At 39.6% G+C, this 19,463-nt stretch overlaps 1 protein-coding gene across 1 annotated transcript in view; it reads right to left on the bottom strand.

Annotated features, from left to right (window-relative positions):
- Window positions 1-19,463, bottom strand: part of LOC128698448 (cytochrome P450 2L1) — a gene marked incomplete at its 5' end in the record, with an annotated part of 178,667 nt that overhangs the window by 19,376 nt on the left and 139,828 nt on the right.

The following is a 19,463-nucleotide window of genomic DNA, read 5'->3' as shown; positions in this document are numbered from 1 at the left end:
GCTATGTGAGATAATCTATATAAAGAAAATAACTTTTTTGTTTCAGGTTTATGGTGCAGTACGAGTGTATATCGCAGTTAGCCCTGTGCTCGTGTGTGTATGTGCGCGCACGCACTAGTGTGGGTGTATGATCCACTTAATATTTGTATTTATAACTCATTACAATTGTGACCAGGTGTGGACGTATCAGTGGTTCATTACTTTGTAATTTGTTCATGACTGTAACCATGTATAGGAGTGAAGCTGATTCATTACCTCTGTAACTTGCCATGATTAGTGACCAGATCTACCTGGAGTTCATTACCTTTGTAACTAGTTCAGCTATCATAACTTTGGGGTCCAGTCACTGGACCCATTATGTACCTTTGTAATCTTTTGACTACCGCCCACAGGATGGGTATGGGGTGCATAAAGATATTAAACTAAAGTGTGTGTGTGTGTGTGTGTGTGTGTGTGTGTGTGTGTGTGTGTGTGTGTGTGTGGTGTGTGTGACTCAACAATCAATATTTGCACCAATAACTCATTACAGTTGTGACCGGGTGTGGAAGTGTGAATTGCTCATTACTCTATAATTTGTTCATGATTGTAGCCAAAGTATAAACGTAAGTAACCATTCTACAGAATTCATTACCTTTGTAACTTGTGAGCTCATTGCCTTTGTACCTAGTTCAGCTATCAAAACTTTGGGGGCCCAGTCCCTGGACCCATTACGTACCTCTGTAATCTGTAAATACCTTTGTAACTTGTCATGATTGTGACCAGACTTACCTTGAGTTCATTACCTTTGTAAATTGTGAGTTCATTACCTTTGTAAATTGTGAGTTCATTACCTTTGTAAATTGTGAGTTCATTACCTCTGTAACTTGCTCAGCTATCAAAACTTTGGAGTCCAGTCCCTGGACCAATTATGTACCTCTGTAATCTTTTGACTACCGCCCACAGGATGGGTATGGGGTGCATAATAAACATATTAAACTAACTAACTATACTCCATTTTCTCTAATATAAGCCCCCAAGACAGGGATAGGAGAATGATACTTTTATCTTGTATCCTCTTCATACCTCCATCGAACTACTCAGTGTTATGCCAAATATTATTCATTCTGGAGTATTTAACATTTTAATGTTATTTATATTGTTTATTATGTCATATTAGATCAATTGCAGCTCCTCTCAATGAGCTTACTAGTAGCAAAGTTCAGTTCACCTGGACTAGAGATTGTTCAGACTCATTCAAAAGATTGAAGTGCTTGTTATCCTCTGCTCCTGTGTTGAAGAGTCCTAATTTCAATCTTCCCTTCTTTTTACATATAGATGCGAGTGGTTATGCAGTGGGCGCTGTGCTGCTCCAACAGTCAACATCCACTGATATTCTCCATCCTATATGTTACTATTCATCTAAACTTAAACGACACCAGAAAAATTATGCCACTATTGAGAAAGAGGCTCTAGCTCTTGTGGTGTCCTTGGAACATTTTGACGTGTATTTGGGCACTTCCCCATTTAAAATTAACGTTTTTTCTGACCACAATCCACTCACTTATATAAATACTATGAAGAGTAAAAATGCTAGGATCATGAGGTGGGCTCTCAGAATCCAACCTTATTCTATTAGTATAAAACACATAAGTGGTCATTGTAATGTAATTGCTGATGCTCTGTCACATCCTTAATAATTATCAGTTACATTAAATTTACGTAATTTTATGCCCAAATACCTTTTGTTACTTGCTATGTCAAATTCAGTAAAGTAACGTAATCCCTCCAGCCCATATTAACTATGTATACTCATGTCATGTCTAATTATTATATTTATATATTCACAGTATTGTTGTGTGAGGAGGAGACATAAGCTGAGTGTTGAGTGGGTAGTGTGGTGTGGGTGTTGTACTGCGTGTGACGCAACACTGTCCTGCCGCAGACCCCCCCCCTCTCTACACACCTTAAGCTGTTTCATACTCAGATGTCCATACTGCCCATACTGTCCATACTGCCTCAACGTGCCCTACTCATCTGCGCTATCCTGTCTCTACACTGGTGTACATAACCACGAGTATGCAGAGATACGATACTGTGTACTGCCCTAGTACTAGGGGCATATCCTAGTGACGGACGCTGTGAAATTGTAGAAGTGCTTGGCACAAGAGAGACTTTGATTAATATTTATATTAAATTGTATTGATATGAGTAATCAGTAATAATGTGAAAGACATTAATGCAACTCCTAGTGCAACCGTCTGTCGTGTTGGGGGGTGTTGCAACCCCTGAATGGTTGCAATGATTATTATGTATATATATAATTATTATTTTTCATTTAATTTTATATTGCTTATATTTGCAATAATAGCTAAATCGTAAATGTATTGCTTTATACAGTGAACCCCCGCATAACGATGGCATCACATAGCGATTATTTCGCATACCGCTTACTTTAATCGCAAAATTTTTGCCGCGCATACCGATTAAAAACCCGCTCACCGATTTTCGTCCGAGACGCGTCCAATGTGCGCCCTCAGCCAGCCTCACATGTGCCGCCCGTGCCATTGTTTACCAGCCAGCCTCCGCGGTAACATCCAAGCATACACTCGGAATATTTCGTATTATTACAGTGTTTTCGGTGCTGTTTCTGGAAAATAAGTGACCATGGGCCCCAAGAAAGCTTCTAGTGCCAACCCTACACCAATAAGGGTGAGAATTCCCATTGAAATGAAGAAAGAGATCATTGATAAGTATGAAAGTGGAGTGCGTATCGCCGACCTAGTCAAGTTGTACAAGAAACCCCAATCAACCATCGCTACTATTGTGGGCACCAAAAAGACAATCAAGGAAGCTGTTCTTGCCAAAGGTTTAACTGTGTTTTCGAAACAAAGATCGCAAGTGATGGAAGATGTTGAGAGACTCTTATTGGTGTGGATAAATGAAAAACAGCTAGCAGGAGATAGCGTCTCTCAAGCGATCATATGTGAAAAGGCTAGGAAGTTGCATGAGGATTTAATTAAAAAAATGCCTGCAACTAGTGATGATGTGAGTGAATTTAAGGCCAGCAAAGGTTGGTTTGAGAGATTTAAGAAGCGTAGTGGCATCCATAGTGTGATAAGGCATGGTGAGGCTGCCAGTTCGGACCACAAAGCGGCTGAAAAATATGTGCAGGAATTCAAGGAGTACATAGAAACTGAAGGACTGAAACCTGAACAAGTGTTTAATTGTGATGAAACAGGCCTGTTCTGGAAGAAAATGCCAAGCAGGACCTACATTACTCAGGAGGAAAAGGCACTCCCAGGACATAAGCCTATGAAAGACAGGCTTACTCTTCTCATGTGTGCCAATGCTACTGGTGATTGCAAAGTGAAGCCTTTATTAGTGTATCACTCTGAAACTCCCAGAGCGTTCAGGCAAAAGAATGTCCTCAAGGATAATTTGTGTGTGCTGTGGAGGGCAAACAGTAAGGCATGGGTCACTAGGGAATTTTTCTATAACTGGTTACACCATGCATTTGCCCCCAATGTGAAAGATTACCTAACTGAAAAGAAATTAGAACTTAAGTGCCTCCTGGTGTTAGACAATGCCCCTGGTCATCCTACAGACGTGGCAGAGCGACTTTATGGGGACATGAGCTTCATTAAGGTGAAGTTTTTGCCTCCTAATACCACTCCTCTCCTGCAGCCCATGGACCAGCAGGTTATTTCCAACTTCAAGAAACTGTACACAAAAGCTCTGTTTGAAAGGTGCTTTGTAATGACCTCAGAAACTCAACTGACTCTAAGAGAGTTTTGGAGAGATCACTTTAATATCCTCAATTGTGTAAACCTTATAGGTAAGGCTTGGGAGGAAGTGACTAAGAGGACCTTGAACTCTGCTTGGAAGAAACTGTGGCCAGAATGTGTAGACAAAAGGGATTTTGAAGGGTTTGAGGCTAACCCTGAGATGATTATGCCAGTTGAGGAATCCATTGTGGCATTGGGAAAGTCCTTGGGGTTGGAGGTTAGTGGGGAGGATGTGGAAGAGTTGGTGGAGGAGGACAATGAAGAACTAACCACTGATGAGCTGATAGATCAACTTCAAGAGCAAGAGGCCAGACCTGGGGAAACTGGTTCAGAGGAGGGGAGAGAGAAATTGAAGAAGTTGCCTACTACAAAGATAAAGGAAATTTGTGCAAAGTGGCTTGAAGTGCAAACCTTCATGGATGAAAATCACCCTCACACAGCTATTGCAAGCCGTGCTGGTGATTATTACACTGACAATGTTGTGAAACACTTTAGGCAAGTCATAAAGGAACGAGAGGTACAGGCCACTATGGACAGATATCTTGTGCGAAAGAAGTCCAGTGACTCTGAAGCTGGCCCTAGTGGCATTAAAAGAAGAAGGGAAGTAACCCCAGAAAAGGACTTGCTACCTCAAGTCCTAATGGAAGGGGATTCCCCTTCTAAACAGTAAGAAGATAATGCTCTCCCCTCCTCCCATCCCATCAATCATCACCAGATCTTCAATAAAAGTAAGTGTCATGTAAGTGTGCATGCCTTTTTCAGTTTGTGTGTATTAAAATTAACATTTCATGTGGTAAAAAAATTTTTTTTTCATACTTTTGGGTGTCTTGCACGGATTAATTTTATTTCCATTATTTCTTATGGGGAAAATTCATTCACATAACGATTATTTCGCATAACAATTACCCCTCTTGCACGGATTAAAATCGTTAACCGGGGGTCCACTGTATTGTTATTTGACGTAGTTTCCTTTGTTAGGTAGGATGTAACATATTATGTGCTCAGTTCAAGTCTTGATTGTCTAACTACTGTAATTATCGCTGTTTGCTCGTTATATTGCCGGCTTCTTGCTGGGTGACTGCTGTCCATGGAGCTATCACGAGATCGAGGTGGGGGGGGGGTGTCCTCACCTCGCTTGAAGTATTCAGTCTGCTCTAGGCTCGCTTGGTGGTTGGACATATTGTCTATCTCATTATTCTTGTTAGTTCTGTAGAACTCTGTTCACAGAACATTGTATAGACTTAGTGATTTTCAACGTTGTACTGAGGTTGTGTGTCTCATAGACACTCTGAGTAACTCAGGTCCTGAACTATAGCTTATGACCTAATTTGTACTGGTTTCTGTGTATTATCACAGTCGGGGATTTTCTTATGTTGAACTTAGATTCAGTAGTATGGGAGTTTTGTAACTTTTGTGGAGGATCTGCAGATGGAATATAGAGGAATATAGAGGAATATAGCAAATAATATTGTTGCAGTAATAACACCAGGAGGCAGCTCTGATGAAAACTCACACTCATGCGAGCTTTTAAATCTCTGCACAAAATTCAATTTAAACCAGCAAATAATAGAGCCTACTAGACTGGAGAATACACTAGACCTCATCTTCACTAACAATGATGATCTGATAAGAAATGTCACCATATCAAAAACAATATACTCAGATCACAACATAATTGAGGTTCAGACATGTATGCGTGGAGCCCCAGACCGACATAATGAGACTAGTCACGAGGGAGCATTCACCAAATTCAACTTCAATAACAAAAACATAAAGTGGGACCAAGTAAACCAAGTCCTAACCGATATAAGCTGGGAAGATATACTAAGCAACACAGACCCCAACTTATGCCTAGAACAGATTAACTCGGTGGCACTCGATGTATGCACAAGGCTTATTCCTCTAAGAAAAAGGAGGAGTAGATGTAAAATAGAAAGAGACAGGCGCTCCCTTTACAGGCGACGGAAAAGAATAACAGAGCGGCTAAAAGAGGTCAATATATCTGAAATGCGTAGGGAGACACTGGTCAGAGAAATAGCAAGCATCGAACTTAAGCTAAAAGAATCCTTTAGGAGTCAGGAATCGTGGGAAGAACTAAAAGCCATAAATGAAATCGAAAGAAACCCAAAGTATTTCTTCTCCTATGCCAAATCAAAATCGAGAACAACGTCCAGTATTGGGCCCCTACTTAAACAAGATGGGTCCTACACAGATAACAGCAAGGAAATGAGTGAGCTAACTCAAGTCCCAATATGACTCAGTTTTTAGCAAGCCGCTAACCAGACTGAGAGTCGAAGATCAAAATGAATTTTTTATGAGAGAGCCACAAAATTTGATTAACACAAGCCTATCCGATGTTATCCTGACGCCAAATGACTTCGAACAGGCGATGAATGACATGCCCATGCACTCTGCCCCAGGGCCAGACTCATGGAACTCTGTGTTCATCAAGAACTGCAAGAAGCCCCTATCACGAGCCTTTTCCATCCTATGGAGAGGGAGCATGGACACGGGGGTCGTCCCACAGTTACTAAAAACAACAGACATAGCCCCACTCCACAAAGGGGGCAGTAAAGCAACAGCAAAGAACTACAGACCAATAGCACTAACATCCCATATCATAAAAATCTTTGAAAGGGTCCTAAGAAGCAAGATCACCACCCATCTAGAAACCCATCAGTTACACAACCCAGGGCAACATGGGTTTAGAACAGGTCGCTCCTGTCTGTCTCAACTATTGGATCACTACGACAAGGTCCTAAATGCACTAGAAGACAAAAAGAATGCAGATGTAATATATACAGACTTTGCAAAAGCCTTCGACAAGTGTGACCATGGCGTAATAGCGCACAAAATGAGTGCTAAAGGAATAACAGGAAAAGTCGGTCGATGGATCTATAATTTCCTCACTAACAGAACACAGAGTAGTCGTCAACAGAGTAAAGTCCGAGGCAGCTACGGTGAAAAGCTCTGTTCCACAAGGCACAGTACTCGCTCCCATCTTGTTCCTCATCCTCATATCCAACATAGACAAGGATGTCAGCCACAGCACCGTGTCTTCCTTTGCAGATGACACCCGAATCTGCATGACAGTGTCTTCCATTGCAGACACTGCAAGGCTCCAGGCGGACATCAACCAAATCTTTCAGTGGGCTGCAGAAAACAATATGAAGTTCAACGATGAGAAATTTCAATTACTCAGATATGGTAAACATGAGGAAATTAAATCTTTATCAGAGTACAAAACAAATTCTGGCCACAAAATAGAGCGAAACACCAACGTCAAAGACCTGGGAGTGATTATGTTTTATTACCTTCACAAAAATATACTCTTTAACCCTTTGGGGGCTTTGGTCGTACTAGTACGGCTTATGCCCCAGGGTTTTTGATGTACTAGTACTCCTAAATTCTAGCGCCCTCAAATCTAGTGAGAGAAAGCTGGTAGGCCTATATATGAAAGAATGGGTCTATGTGGTCAGTGTGAGCAGTATAAAAAAGAATCCTGCAGCACACAGTGCGTAATGAGAAAAAAAAAACTTTGACTGTGTTTTTGGTTTAAAACAGCAACTTTGCACTGTATTTTCGTATGGCATCTATTGTTGTATTCCAGTTTTCTTGGTCTCATTTTATAGAATGGAAGACATGTTACAGAAATTGAGATGATTTTGACTGGTTTTACAATGAAAAGTACCTTGAAATTGTGCTCAAAATAGCAGAAATGTTTGATTTTTACGAAAGTTCAAAAGTAAGCAAATCATGCCAAGCGTCCAATACATGTCAACTGGTAAGTCTAATATTCTTTCACAAGTGCGCTGATATTATTTATACCATTTCTACACTAATGCAGTAGTCTGCATAACAGTAAATCTTATATTTTTTGTAAGAATAAAAATTCAAAGTGGAAAGCCAAAGAAATATAAGAGGGGCCTGAGGATGTGACTAACGAACAGAGAACTTATTATTTTAGTGCCAGGAATGTCTTTCTTGTTTATTCTGGACCCTATTCAGAAATTGGCATCTTTTGAAATTTGTGTGAAATTGGAAAAATTGCTAAATTCTGGCCACTTTATTGGATAGTTGAAATCGGTAAATGGGTGGTTTCTTGTACTTATTCGATAGAAAAAATGGAGTTATGATTTTTGTCGACTAGTACCGTGGAATTGGACGAAAATAGGGCTCAAAGTGGGCAAAATCGCCGATGCGTAAACACCATCGAGACCGTTAACTTCGCGAGAGCATATTTCCGTAAGTTTTCCATCAAATTTCATACTTTTGGTGTCATTATGATAGGGAAAAGTTTCTCTATCTTTTCTTTAGAATTTTTTTTTTTTTTTTAAATTTTGGCGACCCTGAGAACAAGTCTCTGAGAGGGCCTGGCGACCCCCAAAGGGTTAATTCTGTAAGAATTTTTTTTTTTTTTTCAAAATTTCTTGGACACTGGGGCACCCCTTCTGATTTTAGCCTTGGACCCTGAAAGGGTTAATGGTGTAAGTTTCTATCATGACTAGTTAATGGTGTAAGTTTCTATTATGACTAGCTAATGGTGTAAGATACTATCATGACTAGTTAATGGTGTAAGTTGCTATCATAATTAGTTAATGGTCCAAGTTGCTATCATGACTAGTTAATGGTGTATGTTATTATCACGACTAGTTAATGGTCTAAGGTGCTAACATGACTCACAGAATAGTAATAACACACTGCCAACAAACTATCGAACGGGTGGGGTTGGAGCCCATTGCGAGTGAGTGGTAATACTCCAAGCTTTGACGTTATGTAAGCTAGAGTGTTAATGCTCCAGGATATGAGGGGACATGAGCTAGAGTTCATCACAGCCATGCTGGTGGAAGATTCAGCTGTACAAACTTGCATTTGTGGTCACAGTGGTGGCCATGCTAACTTCCCTATGGTGTATAAATATAACTAGCTGGATGAATCTTACTGTAACCAGCTGGACCAGTGGTTTACATACTGGAGTTTTACCACTCGCTTGCCATGAGTTCTAATGCCACCCTCACTGTGGTTTGGTTCAAGTTAGACCGAAACATCGTTACAAGTTTCAGGCTCTTATGTTTAGGTTATTTGTGAATTGTGTATTATTAAAAATCTAAAATCTGGAATTCATTACCTGTGAATATAAAAGAAACACTGTCTGTTTATAAATTCAAGTCTCTTCTCAAAAATCACTTACTCACCCACTACTAAATAAATACTGAATAATTGTATCTCATAAATTGTATCTCATATATGTATCTCATTATTGTATCATTATTGTTTTTGTAATACTCATTTGTGCTTGTTATCTGTTTACAATAATGTTTTACCACTGAATACTTCATTGCTTAGTTAATCTTAAGTTAATTTTAAGCCTGCCCATAATGCTATGCATTCAAGTGGCTTTGGCATACTGCATTTAACTGTATTCTTTTGTACTTCACTGTATCGTGTTCAAATAAATAAATAAATAAATAAATAAATAAATAAATAAATTATTACAGCCTCTCCTCACTTACCACTGTACTTGTTTACCAACAACTCGGAGTTATGACGGGCTCTTTGACAAGTTGTTACTGTACACTATATGAGAACTTGGGTCATGAAAGGGCAGCACAGCGTCTCAGCATCAAGCACCTTAATCTCCTTCCTACAGCCACTCGGTACACTAGCTTTCACAGTCTCCAAGACTACATATTTGTGCAAGTTTCCTGTTGTTTTTCCTCTTGGAAGAGAAAAAACAAGAGCAAAACAGAAGAAGTTCACAATAAAAGTCAGCTGGTGTGTTCGTATGTGTGTTTACATTCTCGGTGTATTGTGACAGCTTAAGAAATGATTAAAATCTGTGAACAAGGTATGTCGATGGTAATAATCATAATAATAATAATCATAATAAGTAATAATAATCGATTATTTATTCTTATTATAAATAAATAATCATAAATTATTATTATAAATGATTATAAATTGTTATAAATTATTATTTTTATAATAATAATAATAAACACTATTTTTGCATTTTTTCTTGTGATGAGTGATCTAGGAGTGTTTCCCCTGAAGTGAACACCATTTTCTTTCATTATAGACTGGAGGTACAGACAAGAAAATATATCTATCTTATCCCAGAGCAGCAGCCTCCACCTCTACCCCATTCACATATTATTATTTTTATTATCACACTGGCCGATTCCCACCAAGGCAGGGTGGCCCGAAAAAGAAAAACTTCACCATCATTCACTCCATCACTGTCTTGCCAGAAGGGTGCTTTACACTACAGTTTTTAAACTGCAACATCAACACCCCTCCTTCAGAGTGCAGGCACTTGCTCACACTCCAACAGCACGTCAAGTATTAAAAACCATTTGTCTCCATTCACTCCTATCAAACACGCTCACGCATGTCTGCTGGAAGTCCAAGCCCCTCGCACACAAAACCTCTTTTACCCCCTCCCTCCAACCTTTCCTAGGCGGACCCCTACCCCGCCTTCCTTCCACTACAGACTGATACACTCTTGAAGTCACGCTGTTTCGCTCCATTCTCTCTACATGTCCGAACCACCTCAACAACCCTTCCTCAGCCCTCTGGACAACAGTTTTGGTAATCCCGCACCTCCTCCTAACTTCCAAACTACGAATTCTCTGCATTATATTCACACCACACATTGCCCTCAGACATGACATCTCCACAGCCTCCAGCCTTCTCCTCGCTGCAGCATTCATCACCCATGCTTCACACCCATATAAGAGTGTTGGTAAAACTATACTCTCATACATTCCCCTCTTTGCCTCCAAGGACAAAGTTCTTTGTCTCCACAGACTCCTAAGTGCACCACTCACCCTTTTCCCCTCATCAATTCTATGATTCATCTCATCTTTCATAGACCCATCCGCTGACACGTCCACTCCCAAATATCTGAATACATTCACCTCCTCCATACTCTCTCCCTCCAATCTGATATCCAATCTTTCATCACCTAATCTTTTTGTTATCCTCATAACCTTACTCTTTCCTGTATTCACTTTTAATTTTCCTCTTTTGCACACCCTACCGAATTCATCCACCAATCTCTGCAACTTCTCTTCAGAATCTCCCAAGAGCACAGTGTCATCAGCAAAGAGCAACTGTGACTACTCCCACTTTATGTGTGATTCTTTATCTTTTAACTCAACGCCTCTTGCCAAGACCCTCGCATTTACTTCTCTTACAACCCCATCTATAAATATATTAAACAACCACGGTGACATCACACATCCTTGTCTAAGGCCTACTTTTACTGGGAAATAATTTCCCTCTTTCCTACATACTCTAACTTGAGCCTCACTATCCTCGTAAAAACCCTTCACTGCTTTCAGTAACCTACCTCCTACACCATACACCTGCAACATCTGCCACATTGCCCCCCTATCCACCCTGTCATACGCCTTTTCTAAATCCATAAATGCCACAAAGACCTCTTTAGCCTTATCTAAATACTGTTCACTCATATGTTTCACTGTAAACACCTGGTCCACACACCCCCTACCTTTCCTAAAGCCTCCTTGTTCATCTGCTATCCTATTCTCCGTCTTACTCTTAATTCTTTCAATAATAACTCTACCAAACACTTTACCAGGTATACTCAACAGACTTATCCCCCTATAATTTTTGCACTCTCTTTTGTCCCCTTTGCCTTTATACAAAGGAACTATGCATGCTCTCTGCCAATCCCTAGGTACCTTACCTTCTTTCATACATTTATTAAATAATTGCACCAACCACTCCAAAACTATATCCCCACCTGCTTTTAACATTTCTATCTTAATCCCATCAATCCCGGCTGCCTTACCCCCTTTCATTTTACCTACTGCCTCACAAACTTCCCCCACACTCACAACTGGCTCTTCCTCACTCCTACAAGATGTTATTCCTCCTTGCCCTATACACGAAATCACAGCTTTCCTATCTTCATCAACATTTAACAATTCCTCAAAATATTCACTCTATCTTCCCAATACCTCTAACTCTCCATTTAATAACTCTCCTCTCCTATTTTTAACTGACAAATCCATTTGTTTTCTAGGCTTCCTTAACTTGTTAATCTCACTCCAAAACTTTTTCTTATTTTCAACAAAATTTGTTGATAACATCTCACCCACTCTCTCATTTGCTCTCTTTTTACATTGCTTCACCACTCTCTTAACCTCTCTCTTTTTCTCCATATACTCTTCTCTCCTTGCATCACTTCTAGTTTGTAAAAACTTCTCATATGCTAACTTTTTCTCCCTTACTACTCTCTTTACATCATCATTCCACCAATCGCTCCTCTTCCCTCCCGCACCCACTTTCCTGTAACCACAAACTTCTGCTGAACACTCTAACACTACATTTTTAAACCTACCCCATACCTCTTCGACCCCATTGCTTATGCTCTCATTAGCTCATCTATCCTCCAATAGCTGTTTATATCTTACCCTAACTGCCTCCTCTTTTAGTTTATAAACCTCCACCTCTCTCTTCCCTGATGCTTCTATTCTCCTTGTATCCCATCTACCTTTTACTCTCAGTGTAGCTACAACTAAAAAGTGATCTGATATATCTGTGGCCCCTCTATAAACATGTACATCCTGAAGTCTACTCAGCAGTCTTTTATCTACCAATACATAATCCAACAAACTACTGTCATTTCGCCCTACATCATATCTTGTATACTTATTTATCCTCTTTTTCTTAAAATATGTATTACCTATAACTAAACCCCTTATATATTATTAATTTCTGTGTCTTTATTACAGTTCTAGGGTATTTATCGTGTTTCTGATATCAATTTGGAATAAATGTATTAGATAGCCTTCATTTCCAATATTAGCGTAATTACACAACATTTTAATAGCATCATGGCTAACATCTGACGTCCATGACAACTAACCAGATTGTAATAATGTTGGTAGAATTACCGACAATATGCAACTTATATGACATTTTCATTGTGGCAATGTTTCGCTCTCCAGGAGCTTTGTCAAGCTTTTACAAACAATACATGGACACAGAGGGTATATATAGGCTCAGAGTGAGGTGCAATACTAGTGGTAGTAGTAATAGTAGTGATATAAACTGTAGTTGTAGTAGTAGTAGTAGTAGTAATACAATATGGTAGAACAATTAACTTGCACACGAGTTGACAGGCAATCCAGTTTACATTAGAAGAGTCCAATAACAAGCTACATTTCCTAGACATCCTCATTCACAAAGTAGACAACAACCAAAGATTTCAAGTTTATCGGTAACCTACCAATAAAAATGATCTCACACACTTCTATTCCAGTCAAGATACCAAGACCAAAAGAGGCATCATCATCGGGTTTTTCCTAAGAGCATACCGAATTTGTAGTCCTGAGTTTGTTCACGAGGAATGTACCTACATTCACCAAACATTCACTGAGTTACATTTTCCTTCCTTTTTCACCTAAGACTGCAAGAAAAGAGCTCTTCAGATCATTAATTCTCCACGCACCAACACCACTCCCAACAAAGTTATAATTCTTCCCAACAGCCAGGTTGCAATGAACATTTCTAAAGTATTTTCACAAGCTAACACCAGAGTCGCCATTGCTTCCAGCACTTCAATAAAGGATCTAACCAGGACAAAATCAAAGCACCATGAACCAGTCAATGCAGGAGTTTACACTATACCCTGTGGAGGCTGCGGCACGATTTATGCAGGTGAAACAGCAAGAAACCTCGATACACGCCTCAATGAACACATTTACACATGTAGGAATGATAACTCGAGCAACACCTGTGTACAACACCAAAATTCCAACAATCATCTCATGAAATTCAGAGACGCTCAATTAGTGATCAAAGAAACTAATTTCCGCAGACGCAAGTGTCTAGAATCAGCACTATTCGCTGTTTTGAATACAATTTAACAAAACAAAGGCAGCTGCAACATGTCTAAGTCTTAGCAAGAATCCTCCTGAAAACAGTAAACCCTGCCATCACACAGTCTCTCCTGTTAATACTACACAAAGCACCTTACAGAGACTGAACATTAAGACAAGCCTTCTCTATCCAGCCTCCAACAGAAATATTTGTCTAACCTATTTTTATGTTACCCAAGTATAGCATATCCTTTTACTCGTGTGCAAGTTAATTGTTCTACCATATTGTATTACTACTACTATTTATACAACCACTACTACTACTACTACTACTACCACTAGTATTGCACCTCACTCTTGAGCCTATATATAAATTCAGTGTCCATGTACTGTTTGTAACCACTTGACAAAGCTCCTGGAGAGCGAAAACGCTGCCACAATAAAATTGTCACATTAGTTGCACTTGTGACTAACCAGATCCTGAATGCTACTGCTCACCTCTCCCTCTATTATTTAGCTCCTCCCACTTTGCAATGATGTTAGATTGTGAATCTAATGTATAGTGGTCCCTTGTTTTTCGTAATTAATCCATTCCTGGAAGTGTGACTGGAGTACCTGGAGACTATTATCGAAATTGATGGTTTTCGAATCCATTTTCCCCATAAGAAATAATATAAATCCAATTAATTTGTTCCACACACCCAGAAGTATCAACAACAATTTTGTTTCTTTTACCTTAACCCTTTGACTGTTTTGGTCGTATACGTCTTACGTGCCACTGTTTCTGACGTATTTATAAGCATAAATTCTAGCTGCTTCAAATCAAGCAGGAGAAAGCTGGTAGGCCCACATGTGAGAGAATGGGTCTCCATGGTCAGTATGCACCATATAAAAAAAATCGGGGAGCCAATGGTACATTGTGGGAATGCCATTTCAGTTGTCTTTGTTCAGCATGCCTAGCAGTAAGAAATATGTGACTCCCCAGCAAATCTGGGACTCTTCTCTTCCCAAGTGATGCTCTAACACAGATGGAAGCGTCAGTGAAGATCAATTTCATGGTTTTGAGGAGTTTGAGACCAAAAGCAATGCCCAGGACACCAGAAGAATGAAGGATAATGAAGAATGAAGGAGAATGAAGAATGAAAGAGAAGGAAGAATGAAGGAGAAAGAGACAGAATGAGGGAGCAAGATAATTAGATAGGATGGAGGGGAAGTGAGCATCCGACCCCGCTGTTTTGACAGGCAGTAGGGGGAGTGAGTAATGAGACAATATGTCATTTTGACAGCTGCCGACTCTGACACAAAGCAAATAGAAGGGAAGAATGAAGGAGAATGAAGAATGAAGGAGAAGGAAGAATGAAGGAGAAGGAAGAATGAAGGAGACAGAATCAAATCAAATCAAATCATGTTTATTCTCTATAAGGATTACAATGCTGAGTTTACAGAATTTGGATATTGTGTGGTTTACATGTTTAAAATACTAATTACAGAGGGGGCCACTAGAACACTTAGTATGGCTAGGTATTTCGGGCAGACTTAGATTAATTCTTAACTTTAAAATATTACATATTATGTGGTAAGTTGGTATTATGGCTAAGTGACTAAATACTAATTTGTGAGTTTAGCAATGTGAATGGTTTTGTTTTCGCACAATACATAGTTTCAGTATTGGAGTATCACAGGCAAACTTATGACTAGTTAGGATTCATTATTTTAAGGTTAAGATTGATATTTCTGTGTTTATGGTCAAGTGGGTGAGTGAAAGTGTGAACCACCAGCTGGTATACATGTAATTAGTTGATGAGGTGTATCAGGGAGATAAGATGTTTTCTAATGGTAGTATTGAAGGTGATGAATGTGTCTGCAGTTCTAGAGTTCTCAGGTATGGTGTTCCAGATTTTAGGGCCTTTGACATACATTGAATTTTTGTAAAGGTTTAGTCGGACATGGGGAAAGTCATAGAGATGTTTGTGTCTGGTGTTATGCCTGTGGGTTCTGTCACAACTATCCAGAAAGCATTTTAGGTCCAGGTTAATATTGGAATTCAAGGTCCTGTAGATGTAGACTGCACAGTAGTAAGTGTGGATGTACTGAACAGGGAATAAGTTTAGATCTATGAAGAGGGGGGGGGGGGTGTTGCCAGGGATGGGATTTAGTGATTATTCTTACTGCAGCTTTTTGTTGGGTTATTATTGGCTTTAGGTGCATTGCTGCAGTTGATCCCCAAGCACAAATAGCATAGGTGAGGTATGGATAAATAAGTGAGTGGCATAGAGTGAGAAGGGCATTTTGCGGAATGTAGTATCGTATCTTGGAGAGGGTCCCAACCGTTTTGGATACTTTTTTGGTTATGTGTTGGATATGGGTGCTGAAATTCAGGTTGTTGTTGAGGTATAGGCCTAGGAATTTGCCCTCATTTGTCACTCATTACGAAAGCAAAAGACTTGGCAGACGATGCACCATCCCCCCAATGAAAAGCAGGGGTGTCACTAGCACGTTAAGAGACCATACAATAAGTGTCAGGGGCCCGAGACTGTTCAACTGCCTCCCAGCACACATAAGGGGGATTACCAACAGACCCCTGGCAGTCTTCAAGCTGGCACTGGACAAGCACCTAAAGTCAGTTCCGGATCAGCCGGGCTGTAGCTCGTATGTTGGTTTGCGTGCAGCCAGCAGCAACAGCCTGGTTGATCAGGCTCTGATCCACCAGGAGGCCTGGTCTCAGACCGGGCCGCGGGGGCGTTGACCCCCGGAACTCTCTCCAGGTAAACTCCAGGTAAACATTATGTCTGGCAATTAGAGTGTTGTCGATCTTAATGTTAATTTGCGCAACTCCTGCTCTGCTACCAAACATAATATAGTAGGTTTTGTCAGTGTTAAGCATAAGTTTATTGGCTGTCATCCAAGTCGATATTTTGATCAGCTCCTCATTAACAATGGTGTTGAGGGTGGCAAGATTAGGGTGAGAGATGGCTTAAGTCATGTCGTCTGCAAAGAGAATGGGGTTCAGGTGTTGGGATACGTTTGGAAGATCATTGATGCATATGAGGAAGAGCAGGGGACCAAGGACACTTCCTTGTGGAACTCCAGTATCAAGTGGCCATGTTGATGATGCTGTGTCTTTAATGGTGACATACTGATACCTATTAGTAAGGAAGGATTTGAAATATGCAAGCGCATGGCCTCTTATACCATAATGGTCAAGTTTATGGAGTAGGATGCCGTGGTCTACTGTGTCAAAAGCTTTTCTTAAGTCAATAAAAATTCCTAGCAGATATTCCTTATTTTCCAATGCTGTGTAAAGCAGATCTAGCATTTTTATAATTGCATCATTAGTGCTTTTAGTTTTCCTGAATCCAAATTGGCAGGAGTTGAGTATGTTCTGTGCCGTTATAAATGAATATAGTCTCCTGTGCACGAGTTTCTCAAAGATTTTTGATAGCAATGGTAAGTTTGATATTGGCCTATAGTTGTTTAAATCTGTAAGGTCACCACCTTTATGTATTGGTGTAACCCTTGCTGTCTTGAGTAGTTTCGGGAAGGTGCTAGTTTCTAGTGACTTGTTAAAAAGTAATGAAACAGCATGCAAAAGGACATGGGCCACTCGCTTGTAAAATAATGGTGAGACATGAGACAGATTCCTTGAGTTATTTTTAAGTGACTTCATAATATCAGTGACTTCCGTGGGCTCAGTTGGCACAAGATAGAAGGAATTTGGGAAATTCCCATCTAGGTAGTCCCTGGCATGGGCATTAGTATGTGGGATTTTATTGGCGAGATTAGATCCTATGGTTGAGAAGAAGTCGTTTATCTTGTTAGCTGTGTCAGTGGGATGCAGTGGTGCTTCATTAGGTTTAGTTAGGACAATATTCTTGTTTTTTTCAGTTTGTGGGTCCCTAGAATCTGGGAGTGTGTTTTCCAGGTCTTTTTTATATCTCCTCTTGTGTCAGTGAATCTGCTGGAGAAGTATAGTTGTTTGCCTTTCTTTATTACTTTGGTGAGAACTGATGAATAGTGTTTAAGAATATCTTTGTATATTAAGCCCTGTCTATTTTGCTTTTTATATTGGTGTTTCTTATCAATGGAATTCAGAATGGTGCTGGTTAGCTATGGGCACCCAAGCCGTTTATTCGTGATCTGTTTTGTTTTTATAGGACAATGTTTGTTGTATAGTCTAAGTAATTTGTTGAGAAAAATGTCTGTCTAGTCATCAATACCATTGGCCTTGGAGAATTCTGTAGGCCAGTCAACAGTCTCTAGGTCAGCTGTGAAATTCCTTATTGAGGCCTCGTCATGGAGTCTAAAGGAAACTTTGTTGTATTCCAGTGGTGGTTTACTAATGTTTGTCAGGAGGAAGGTAGGGTAGTGGTCTGTAGTGCTGTCTGTGATTATCCCTGATTTAAGGGGGGCTAGTATATTGGTCCATATGTGGTTTATTATGGTTGCACTTGTCTCAGTCAGCTTGGTTGGTTTAGTTATTGTTGGTATGAGGAGTGTGTTGTTCATATTGTTGATGAAATCAGTTACAGGCTGATCATCTAGTAGGCCCAGGTTGATGTTGAAGTCTCCAGCTAAGAGAAGGTGGTGCTTGTTCATTTGTCTGTTTGTTATTAGTGCCTTTAATTTCTCACTGAAATTTGGGAAGTTTGTGTGGGGGTATCCGGTAAATGGCAGCGATTGTTATAGGTGTCTTAAGGTTTTTACAGTAAAATTAGCAAAAATGTATTCCCCATATTCATCACTAAAGCAAGTGGTACTAATACAAGATAATTGGTTAGAGTAATAGATTGCAATACCACCCCCAACATGGTATGGTCTGCAGCTGTGGATTGCTGTGTATCCTGGTAGAGGGTAGATATCTATTGTGTCCTGCTTAAGCCAGGTCTCTGTAAGAATAATGCAGGAGAAGGGTGGTTTTAGTGATTCAAGGAGTGCCAGGAGGTCATCATAGTGTTTGCTTAAGGACCTGATGTTGTAGTTAAGTACTGATAGACTTTTAGCATTGTTTAGGATAGTGCTGGCTTGTGATGCTGTGTAATAAAGACAGTTACTTTCCAATAGGTTTTGATTGGGTGTCTGATTATAGAGGTTTAGATCAGAGTCAACGTGATCAATCATCTTCTAGGTTTAAATTACGGTTATTTATATCCTGAGTTGTGTGTTGAGTTCTAGTACTGATATCTGTAGTGGTTGGAAGTTTGGACAAGTATATAGCTAAAGCATTTTGGTCATATAGAGCACAGTCACTAATACACATAATGAAGTTAATGTTGTCTATGTGTTGTGCTGGAATGAGCTAAAGTACAACTAGGTATAAACTAGTAATATAAAAATACAAATTAAGAATAGAACAAGACTCTCACTTGTAATTGCACTAAGGTCTAATATAATGATTTTTGTGGAGTCTATGTTTTGAGCTAGAATGAGCTATAGTACAACTAGGTTTAATCTAATAATATAAAAATACAAATTAAAAATAGCACAAGACTCTCACTTGTAATTGCACTATGGTCTAATATAGTGAATTTGGTACTGACTATGTATTGAGCTAGAATGAGCTATAGTACAACTGAGTTTAATCTAATAATATAAAAAAGGCACAAGACTCTCAATTGTAATTGCACTAAGGTCTTATATAAGTTGTTTACAAGAATTAGAGTATAACTAGATTTAAAATGACAAGATGAAATACACAAGTTAAGGTAGCAAAAGAATAAGGAAGGAGAAGGAAGGAAGAATAAAGGAGAAAGAAGAATGAAGGAGAAGGAAGAATGAAGAAGAATGAAGAATAAAGGAGAAAGTAGAATGAAGGAGAATGAAGAATGAAGGAGAAGGAAGAATGAAG

This window comes from Cherax quadricarinatus, unplaced genomic scaffold (genome assembly GCF_038502225.1).
Source record: "Cherax quadricarinatus isolate ZL_2023a unplaced genomic scaffold, ASM3850222v1 Contig357, whole genome shotgun sequence".
In the NCBI taxonomy this organism is placed as follows: Eukaryota; Metazoa; Arthropoda; class Malacostraca; order Decapoda; family Parastacidae; genus Cherax; species Cherax quadricarinatus.
Note: the sequence above shows the minus strand (reverse complement) of the source record. Positions and strands in the feature narration are given on the sequence as shown.